Source organism: Lissotriton helveticus, chromosome 1_1 (genome assembly GCF_964261635.1).
Source record: "Lissotriton helveticus chromosome 1_1, aLisHel1.1, whole genome shotgun sequence".
Classification (NCBI taxonomy): domain Eukaryota; kingdom Metazoa; phylum Chordata; class Amphibia; order Caudata; family Salamandridae; genus Lissotriton; species Lissotriton helveticus.
Window position 1 is genome coordinate 226,969,660 of NC_136057.1, and position 11,419 is coordinate 226,981,078.

Below are 11,419 nucleotides of genomic sequence, written 5' to 3' on the forward strand. Positions count from 1 at the left end.
TATTTTTAAGCAAACAGAACTGCTTAAGTTAGGGAATAATAAGCATGAATATATAAAGATGGAAAATTAAAGCAGATCTTATAGCCAGTCGAAAAGTGGTCCTGTTCCCTTGCGTAGGGCACACTTTATCACTGAACAAGCGGATGTTTCAGAAAAAGTTGAATGATGATTGAATGAACATATATACCAGAAGTGCCTCATTTTTCGGAGCCTCAAATATGTGCCTCATGACAGTCCTCACTTGTGAAAAGAGAGAGGGTAGGCCTAAGAGAAATGAGACAAAAAGCATGTGGCACTTCGCTCATGAGCTATTTTACCTGTAGAATCCCATATATCTTGTTCAATCTGGAGATAAATTATTATCCAACATTTTTCCTTTCTTTACGATATTGACTTAGATAAATGAATGAGATGATCTATTTTTCTAAATTACAGGTTTTTACAGACTATGGTTTCAATGCATGTACGTTATGTAGGTTGATGTACCTTTTATATGTCTTCCCTCTCATAGATAAACACTATTATTCAAAGACATGATGCAGAGGAACGAAAGCACTGTGACCAAGTTCTACTTTGTGGGATTCACCAATGACCCAAAGCTGGAAGTTCCGTTCTTTTTACTGTTTTTTTCAATCTACACCTTCACTCTGCTGGGCAACTGCAGCATTATGGGTATGCAGCGTTTAGAACGCAAGCATTACCACGGAATACCTTTACAACGCGGGCGTAACAACGAAAGTTGTTACCACGCATTGCGTTGGGGGGCGCTCAAGGATAGTAAATGATTTAATTTACTATCCCAACACCTTCCCTACTATCCATGGGGACTGGTGTTGGAATAGTAAATTAAATTAATCAATTTTGCGCCCCCCAGCGCAATGCGTGGTAACAACTTTCGTTGTTACGAACGCGTTGTAAAGGTACGCGTTGTCAATGTATGCGTTCTAACGTCATACATCCAGCAATATGGCCATTGTCTGGCTCAGCCCCCAGCTTCACACACCCATGTACTTTTTCCTCACCCAACTTGCTTTTTTGGATTCAGCTTTTTCCTCTGTTATCTCTCCCAAGATGCTGGCTGATCTTCTTACTAAGAAGCGGACAATTACATTTTCTGGCTGTATTGCTCAAGTTTATTTCTTCAGTGCCTTTGCTAGCACAGAATTATTCTTATTGGCAGCGATGGCATTTGACCGCTATGTAGCAATATGTAACCTATTGACATATAGAGTCATTATGAACAATGGTCTGTTTTTGCGTTTGGTTGCAGGGTCATACATAGGTTTAAACAAAACAAGGGAACCCAGGGCGCAATAAGCTAAGGACCTTGGGTAGGTACTTATTTTCAGGAACAGTGGTTCTTAGACAAGGAAAAGAATATTGAGGGAATAAATATAGACTAAATAGAACTATATTGTTATGAAATGTCCAGCCGGACAGTTTAATATCTTGATAAAAATAATAATCACAAAGAAATAAGACACAGAGTGTGATGGACGTGGGACACCAGCCGATGTCCGACTAACACACTGGAGGGACACAAACAAGGGAGAAAAAATAGTAGGCAAAATCGGGTCATCTGAATATCATGAATCATAAACAGAAAATCCACAGTATACACATATGCATCAACAATTTATATCAACTATGCATTTAGTGCATTTAGGTCGACGACGTTTCGAACCATACATAATATTGGTTCATCCTCAGGACAGAAAATGGTTGCCTAAAGAAATCACAATTTCAATAAAACCCACAAAAGGGATTGTGATGAGATGGGTTCAGGTTCAGCGCGATATGCTGAATGGAGGAATTTGCACGCGGTGAAGACAAGACGAATAACGGGAAGATCAGCGGGAACGATGCCCATGTCCCGAAATCGAATAATGAATGAGTGCAGGTCCGCAATGGGGGTCCTTGCTCTTGCGTGAGTAAACTTCCATTCAGCATATCGCGCTGAACCTGAACCCATCTCATCACAATCCCTTTTGTGGGTTTTATTGAAATTGTGATTTCTTTAGGCAACCATTTTCTGTCCTGAGGATGAACCAATATTATGTATGGTTTGAAACGTCGTCGACCTAAATGCACTAAATGCATAGTTGATATAAATTGTTCATGCATATGTCTATACTGTGGATTATCTGTTTATGATTCATGATATTCAGATGACCCGATTTTGCCTACTATTTTTTCTCCCTTGTTTGTGTCCCTCCAGTGTGTTAGTCGGACATCGGCTGGTGTCCCACGTCCATCACACTCTGTGTCTTATTTATTTGTGATTATTATTTTTATCAAGATATTAAACTGTCCGGCTGGACATTTCATAACAATATAGTTCTATTCAGTCTATATTTATTCCCTCAATATTCTTTTCCTTGTCTAAGGACCACTGTTCCTGAAAATAAGGGTCATACATAGGTGGCTTTGTGCACTCTCTGATACATGCAAGCTGTCTGTATCGGTTATCTTTTTGTCGTCCTGATGTCATGAATCACTTTGTTTGTGATTATCCAGTGCTGCTGAAGCTATCCTGCACTGACATCTTGATAAATGAATGGATCCGTTTTGTATTTGCTTCCTTAGTAGGCATAGGTTCCCTATTTGTTATATTTGTGTCCTATTCATACATTATCATCAGCATACTGAAAATTAGTAACACAGGAGGGAGAGTCACCGGGCAGCCTCCACCTGCATCTCTCATTTCACCTGTGTCTTTCTCTTCTATGGCAGTTGTTTCTTGATGGAGATACTCCCCAATTCAAGTTCTTCAGAGGGGCAGTACAAAGTAGTTACTGTAATGTTCACTGTTCTGATACCTGCTTTGAATCCCCTGATATACAGCTTAAGAAACAATGAAATGAAAGAAGCTGTAAGAAAGATATGGAGCTGGACAGTTAACGCCCATTGATGGACACTATTCGAACCACCAAGACTTGGCAGAGGACTAAATTCTATTTAACAATACATTAATGCATATTTATTATTTATTGAGACAAGTTTTGAATGTTTCTGTCCAGGCTAATTAGGCCATCACTATGTGTTGACTGGGTACAGGTGTTAGGATTCAAAAGACCTGAAATCTATTAGTCCAGTTTGGATCCACAAACTTCTACAGGGTTATTACAAAATATAGGTACATTATTGGAGGCTAAATTTGCAGGCCTAGCAGGTAAGAATTTGATTCTGAGAACTAATGCACTCACATCAACCCCTGCTGTGAGCAGGGATTAAATATCAACTGGGAGGTTATTGTCAGAGGTGGCAAGAGACATGCAAAAAGAGGCCTATGCTTTGGGAGACTACAATGGCGCTGTCCCTTAAACCCTTGTGGTTTTTGAGAAGGAGCACAGGCCGGACAGTCCCTGCCCCTCTTGCCAGGTATAAATCCATACCTGGTAAACTTGGGACTGATGTTTCTTTATCCAAAAATATTGGGTACATAAGCACTGGCATGCTATAGATAAGACAATCAGATTACCTCTTTGTCATACAAGCTCCCAGTATGTGGGTGTGTAAAGATACTAGGAGCTGGAAAAGACTCAAGGTTTTAGGAAACAGTAGGCAAAACTACTTGGAGCTATTCAAATGAAATGTCAGTTTTATAAGGTTTTGGAAAATAACTGAAGGTTTTATAATATTCTGCAGAAAAACATACCTAATTTGCCTAGTACATGCAGATGTAGATATGGCTATTGTAGATTTGCTTTTAATAATTGCACATACCGTTTTTTCTCTGTACTTGGGAATTGGACGAGGGAGGGATCGAACCGCCGACCTGTTTGTCCAGTAGGTTAGCGGTCTAGTCGCTCAAAGCGGGTCTATTTAGTGCAGCGGGCGCGCCAAAGGCAAGTCCATCTGCGCCTGTCCGTGCGCAGGCTGAGCACAGGGCATGTCCCCCTGGCCATTTGGTTCCAAAATTAATAAAGTATACTGTTACATTCCATGTATATATATATATAACCCTGTTCCTTTAAGTTTCCATTGTTATCTTTTAAGTGTTCTTAGAACACTACTGCTCTCCAGGTTTCAGGTCAGTTGCACTGTTCCTGTGGACCTGGAAGCTGCTTGCTGTGTTGCTGTGCTGTGAATAAACCTCATCAACTATACCCAGCTTATGTGGATTATTTAACAAAATTGGCGACGAGGGTGACTCTATCCTGATTGAGGACCACAGCACAGAGGTGGAGTTTCGTTTTGGAACAATTATCTAATTTTGGAAAACATTGGAGAAAAGGAATATCGTTTCTGCTTAGAAAACCCGTTTTGTACAACCTACAATTCTCTGGTGAAGAAAGAAAAAAAACCTCGTTTCAAAACTCCTACCAACAACCAATTGGGACATTTTTGACGTTTTTGGATATTTCTGTGGTGTTATCTTTAAACCATCGTGAAGCGGCAAGGCGCGAGACCAGTGCGCGATCAAGTGTTTACCTTCAACCATTGTGAAGCAGCAAAGCGCGAGACCAGTGCGCGATCAAGTGTTTACCTTGAAATGCATCGTGAGCGGAGCAGCAAGGTACGAGGCCAGCACGCGTGTGAACAGCTGTTCACATCTGCTTGAGAAGCCTTCTCGCGCACTACAATTGGGACAGCTGACCGGCTCCACAAGTAAATTGCCGCTACGGAAAGGAACGCGACTACTTGAACGTCATCGCGCTACATAACGTGCGTGAAGACGTCATCACGCAACGTCAAACAGCGTGGCGGCCATTTTGAAAACATTGTTTATCTCCATGACAACAGTTTGTTCGCGTTGTCGAGTGAGAAAGGTCGCGCTATCAATGTCAACAGATCTGGATTAATTTCACATTTAGTACAAATCGTACTTAACTTTGAGAATTCATTTCAAGCAAGTAATGTCAGTTATATACTAAACTTAAATAAGAAATGTTTATTTAATTCATAACATTTACAAATTACAATTGGTATTTATCATCAAATCAGCAGCAGTTAATAACTTTATATTCTCTCAATTGATATCAATTCACCCACAGTTATAGTATTTAGTAATAATTATATTACCAATAATACAAGTTTTGTACACAGTGTTTAAAAAATTCAAGACATGCAGTTTGATCCCCCGGAAAAGTTTTTACAAAATAAGGGTGACCCACCTATACCTTGGACTCGGTGGAAAGAGGAGTTTTTCAACTATATGAAGGCTATAGATGGTGAACGCATGGGGGCGGAGAGAAAGAAGAGTATTCTTTTACATTGTCTCGGTTCTGAAGGGCAAATGGTATTTAGAGCTTTACCACCCATTCCTCCTGAGTTAGGTGAAGGAGAATCAACGAATGTATATAAGGAAGCTCTAATTAGAATTGAGAAAAGATTCAAACCAGTTTCCAACATAGCTCTAAATAGGTATAAGTTTTATACTCGTGCACAACTAGACTCAGAATCCTTTGATGATTTCATAACTGCCTTGAGATCATTAGCTGTTCACTGTAATTTTGGCACCATATGTGATGAGATGTTAAGGGATCAAATAATTGTACATGTCAAGAATAAAAAAACACAAGAGCGGTTATGGGAATTAGGTGATCCTAAGTTATCGGAAGCGATTTCGATTGCCAAGTCACTAGAACAATCTGAGAAATGGATGCTTACTGTACAAAAATATCAGAGTAGCAAGTCAGATTCCCATGATGAAGTTTGTATGATCAAGCAAGGTGAAAGAAATAATGAAAACGTACGTTCTTTTACAAACAACAACAAAATTTATAACACAGGGAATTACAAAAGATATGAAAAATCTATTATTTGCTACAAATGTGGTAGTAAAATGCATGTTGCTTCATTTCCTAGATGCCCTGCTATTAATAAAGAATGCAGGAAGTGTGGAAGATTAGGACATTTTTCCAATATGTGTAGAGATGCAGGGAGATTTACTCAAAATTCTAAAAAAATTTTCACATAAAATTAAACTCAAAGCTGGAGTTGTTCCTGTAAAACAGAAATTGAGATCTGTTCCCATCAATGTTAGGGAAGAGCTTAAGAAAACCTTGGATGATTTGGTTAAAGAGGGCATTATAGAAGCCATTGATTCAGCTGAATGGGTTTCCCCGATCGTTTTAGTAAGAAAAACTGATCAATCTTTGAGAATGTGTGTAGACCTGAGAGCACTTAATTTAGCGATGTTAGTAGATTGCCATCCCCTTCCCAACATTAACGAAGTTGTTTCCATGCTAGAAGGTGCCAAAGTTTTCTCCACACTTGATTTGAGATCAGCTTATCACCAAATTTCCCTGACAGATGATTCCAAGTGTCTCACGGCTTTTATTACCCCTCAAGGTCTTTTTCAGTATACAAGGATGCCGTTCGGGTTGGCTTCGGCAGCCTCAGTCTTTCAGAGGGTCATGTATAATATTTTTAGAGATGTTTCCAAGACGATATTTTGATTTTTTCTAGTACTGACGAGGAACATGTAGTTCATTTAAACTGTGTTTGTGAAAAGTTGAGAAAGAGTGGTCTTACTTTGAAGGCAAAAAAGTGTAAACTATTTCAGTCTACCGTTGAATATCTAGGTCATACTTTGTCCGGAAATGGTGTTTGTCCAAAAAAGTCCAATGTGGATGGAATCAGCAAGTCTCCCTCACCTGTAAATAGAGATCAGTTATTATCCTTTGCAGGAATGTGCGAATATTATAGTAAATTTGTCAATAACTTTGCCACCAAAATGGAACCACTAAGAAAACTATTGAGACATGGAAATGATTTTGTGTGGGAAAAAGAACAACAAGTAGCATTTGATCTCATAAAAAATGACATTTTACATGCCCCTTCTCTTAAACCGTTTTGCTTAAACAAAATGTGTATTATCACGGTAGATGCAAGTATGTATGGTATAGGGTCTGTATTATCTCAAAGATCAGGCCAAGATGAATGGAATGTATGTTTTGCATCTCGTACTCTTAATGAAACTGAACGCAGGTATGCGGTCATTGAAAAGGAACTTTTGGCTTGTGTTTGGGCCATTGAACATTTTAGGAATTTTATATGGGGAAGTAAGTTTGTGTTAAGAACTGATCACAAACCATTAGTTAATATTCTTTCCCCTGGTGGAGGTTGGAATTCCACAGCTCGCATATCCAGACTGACTTCCAGACTCCAAGAATATTCTTTTACTCCAGAGTATGTTCCAGGAAAAAAAAATGTTGTTGCAGACTTTTTGTCTCGTCATCCTTGTGAGGGTTCTGTCAATGAGAAAACAAGTGATTCAGATGTTGTTATGTTACTACAAGATGTTCTTTCTACTTCCTTTACTGAAATTTCTGAAGAAATGTGGGAAAATTCTGATAATTTGGATCTCACTTTACAAACTATTAAAAGATTTATTCAAGAAGGATGGCCGGAAAAAAAATTGTTGAAGGAAGATTTTATGCCATTTTTTAATGTTTCAAATGAGTTGGAGTTAGAGAATAACTTGGTTTTCAAGTCTGGTAAATGTATTCCACCTTTCAATGTGCAAAGTATAATTTTAGATATTGCACACAAATCTCATCCTGGGATGTCTGCCATGAAAAGATTGATCAGAAATTTTTTTGGGTGGCCATCTTTGGATCGTTTGGTGGAACACAAAGTCAGGGAATGTGTTGTCTGTATGGGAAATGACAAGATGTTGAAAACCAATATTCCCCCTTTGAAAACCACTTCTTGGCCTACAACACCATGGAAAAAAATTTCTTTTGACATTTCTGGTCCATTTATGTGTCTTCCTTCCGATTCTAGGTACGCCATGGTGTTGATAGATTATCATTCCAAATGGCCAGAAGTCAAGTTCGTTTCCTCAGCCTCTACCGGTGTTGTAGTAGAGTTCTTTAAAGAGACTTTTGCCAGGGAAGGCTGCCCTTCTATTTTAGTCACTGATAATGGGGTTCAACTCACATCAGTAGAAATGGAAAATTTTCTTAAGTTACATTCTATAAAACACCATACTGTTTCTTTTTATGAACCACATGAAAACGGCCTTGTAGAACGATTTAATAGAGTTTTGAAAGGTTTCATTTCTGATAGTTTTAAAAATGGTTCAGATTGGAAGACAAAATTGAGAGAAACTTTGGTCCTACAGGATTACTCCACATTCCACTACTGAGGTTAGTCCATTCCGTTTACTCAAGGGACGTGATCCTGTTTCGTCTATTTGTCCTTGGTGGTTCAGAGATAAGTGTGCCAATAAGTCTTTCTCTGATGATTTAGTTGATTTAGCTGAACGCAAAGTTGAAACTAAACAAACTAAATCCAAGGCATGGTATGATAAAAAGTGGAATGTTAAGTCTTCTAATTTTTCTGTGGGAGATGTGGTTAGAATTAAGAAACCTGGTTTAATTTCAAAATGTTCCAGTAAGTTTGGTAAACCTATGAAAATAGTTAAAGTTTTTAGCAACAGTGTTATTACTCAAGATGGTAGACTCTGGAATATCAGAAGAGTTGCGAAGTGTCCCACTTCGCATTTAGTTTCCTCTCCATGTTCTCAAAACATTACCAATCATTCTATTGCTTCAAGAGTCAAGTCCTCTGATCGCTCAAGATTAGTTCCTGTTAAATTAAATGACTATGTAAAATGATCATCTGTCATTTTATTTGTATTTAAAGGAGATGTGTTACATTCCATGTATATATATATAACCCTGTTCCTTTAAGTTTCCTTTGTTATCTTTTAAGTGTTCTTAGAACACTACTGCTCTCCAGGTTTCAGGTCAGTTGCACTGTTCCTGTGGACCTGGAAGCTGCCTGCTGTGTTGCTGTGCTGTGAATAAACCTCATCAACTATACCCAGCTTATGTGGATTATTTAACATATACCAACGAGGAATTACATGGGTTGCATCCAGGAAAGAGCATGTTATGCTGTCCATTTAATCCTATAATTGCTCTTGACAGAGGCATGGAGAGCTCCCCCTGCTCTAGTTGGCAGTTACAGCTTCCCCGCCTCCTTAATTTACCAGCACATGGGCCCAGAACCATGACAGATAAGAAGACGGATATAATCAGGGCAGGCATCTTAAAAAGTGTTTTATTTAATGCCAGATCCTTAATTAAACATATTGTGGAATGTTCCTTGTTGCTGGAGTAACAGGAGATTAAGTTGGCCTTTATTACAGAAGCATGGACAGATCTGGCCTCTGGACCAGACCTTGTGAAGGCAACCCTCCTGGGTTCCATTGTTACACTCTGGACAGGCCACAGAAAAAAGGGGGATGTCTTGCTGTCATTTATCATGATTACCCGGGACCTAAGTTTCTCCCGATTTCCAACACGACATACAAAGCACTAGATTTTAATATTCACCTAATGAATTACAGGACTTTTAAAGGTATATTGTTATATTACCCACCGAGCCCTAAAAAAGGATTCTTGGAGACAGTGGGTACCTTAATTGAAGAAGGGCTATGTCTAGAATCCTACACAGTAATGGGGGATTTTCATTTTTATTTAGAAAATCATTCGGACTCTGACACTTATCAGCTGGATCAAATTATGGGGGTTGGAGGCCTTCAACAGCTGGTGAATGCCCCTACGCATGAAAAAAGACACACTCTTGATGGTATATGCTCAAACAACCTTGACATTGGTTGTATTTCAGTCCTCCCTCTCTTATAGTCGGACCACTGTGCTATTCAGTTTGAACTGAATAGTGGTGGGAATCAACTAGCCAAAACTAAACTTGCCCAGGAGATTGTGACTAGAGCCTGGGGAAAACGATATTAATTCATTTGACAGCTCCCTAAGTAGCTCGATGAGATCTCCCCCGACTGGAGTGGAAATTGCTGCAGCTGCCTATAATTAATGGTTAGCCACATCCTGAAATTTATTAGCCCCTAGGAAACAGTGGACTCCCAAACGAGCCTTACCATCAGCCCCTTGGTAATCGGATAAACTTAGAACCAAAAAACTGGAGTGTAAACTGCTGGAAAGAGCATGGGGCAAAAGTTATGGTGTAACTGGCAAGGAAAGATACAAACTTTGTATTGCAAGCTATAAACAAATGTTACTAGAAGCTAAAAGACAGTTTTTTTCAATGCAGATAACATTGGCTAAGTCCAACTCAAAGGAACTTTTTAATAATATTAAAAAACTGTCTACTCCAACTGTTCCTAGAAGCCAAAGTAATCCTTCATTCTGCAATGAAATTGCTGATTTTTTCAAGCACAAAGTTGAAGGTATATTTTCTTCCTTCTCTGAAGCCAACAAAATGACACAGTCAAACTCCAACATGACCAGGCTAGACAGTAGTAACTCTTCATTGGCACTTGATCAATTCTCATCAGTGGAGGTATCAGAGACAGTCAAGGTCCTAACCTCAATTTGTTCAGGAGCCCCCAATGATCTGTGCCCTGCCTGGGTCATTAAACAAATACCGGAAGTGATAGGAATGGCCTCGACCCCCTTGCTAAATGATGTCCTTGAATCTGGCGTATTCCCTAAAATCTGAAAGCAAGCCTCTGTTCTTCCACTTTTGAAGAAACAAAAACTGGATGTGAAAGATCCTAACAACTATAGGCCAATCTTGCAGCTCCCTCTTCCTGCTAAGATCCCGGAGAAGGTGATGAATATCCAACTCAGTGCGTTTCTTCATCGTAACAACTCTCTGACCCTTCACAATATGGGTTCAGGGCTAATCATAGCACTGAGTTGGCTCTGTTGAAATCCACTGAGGGAATGAAAGAGGCCGTAGATGGAGGAGGTAGTGCTGTCATGATTTTATTGGACTTGTCTGCGGCCTTTGACACGATTCATCATGTTATTGATGGACCGGTTGTCGGCGATTGGTGTGGAAGGCCTAGCATGGAAACTCCTTCTTAGCTGATAGGACCCAAACCGTGGATATGAATGGTAATTCATTTAAACCATTCACACCCCCCCCCGCGAGGAGCCACAGGGCTCTTCTCTAAGCTCAACGCATTTCAATATATATGTGGCACCTCTAGCGGGAGTCATTAGATCCTTTGGCTTTCAGCTCAACTCCTATGCTGATGACACACAAATTGTGTTGTCACAGACTAAGGGAGGTGAGAAAGAGACTGGGGACCATTTCCATAAGTGCATGAGCGCAATATCCAGTGGGATGTCCTCCAACTGTTTAAAGCTTAACTCTAATAAGACTGAGGTCTTAAAGTTCGGGAATAATCCACAGGTGTGGACACCGAAACGGTGGTCAGAAGATTTAGGCCTTTTCCCTATACCCACTAAGAAGGTCAAAAACTTGGGGGTATTAGTGGATAATAAACTCGCCATGGGGGATCCTGTAAGCCTGGTAACCTCAGCCTGCTTTATGATTCTTAGAATCATAAGGAAAATCAAGTGCTTCCTAACCGAGAGCAATCTCAAGACAGTGGTCACGGCCCTTATTACATCGTGTTTGGACTACAGTAACAGCCTATATTTGAATATACAAAAACAACATATGAACAGGC

General features: G+C 39.6%; 1 pseudogene; it reads left to right on the forward strand.

Moving 5' to 3' along the window:
• The first annotated feature begins 533 nt into the window (after positions 1 to 533).
• On the forward strand, positions 534 to 2,911 carry LOC144760844 (olfactory receptor 5J3-like; annotated as a pseudogene).
• The last annotated feature ends 8,508 nt before the right edge of the window (positions 2,912 to 11,419 follow it).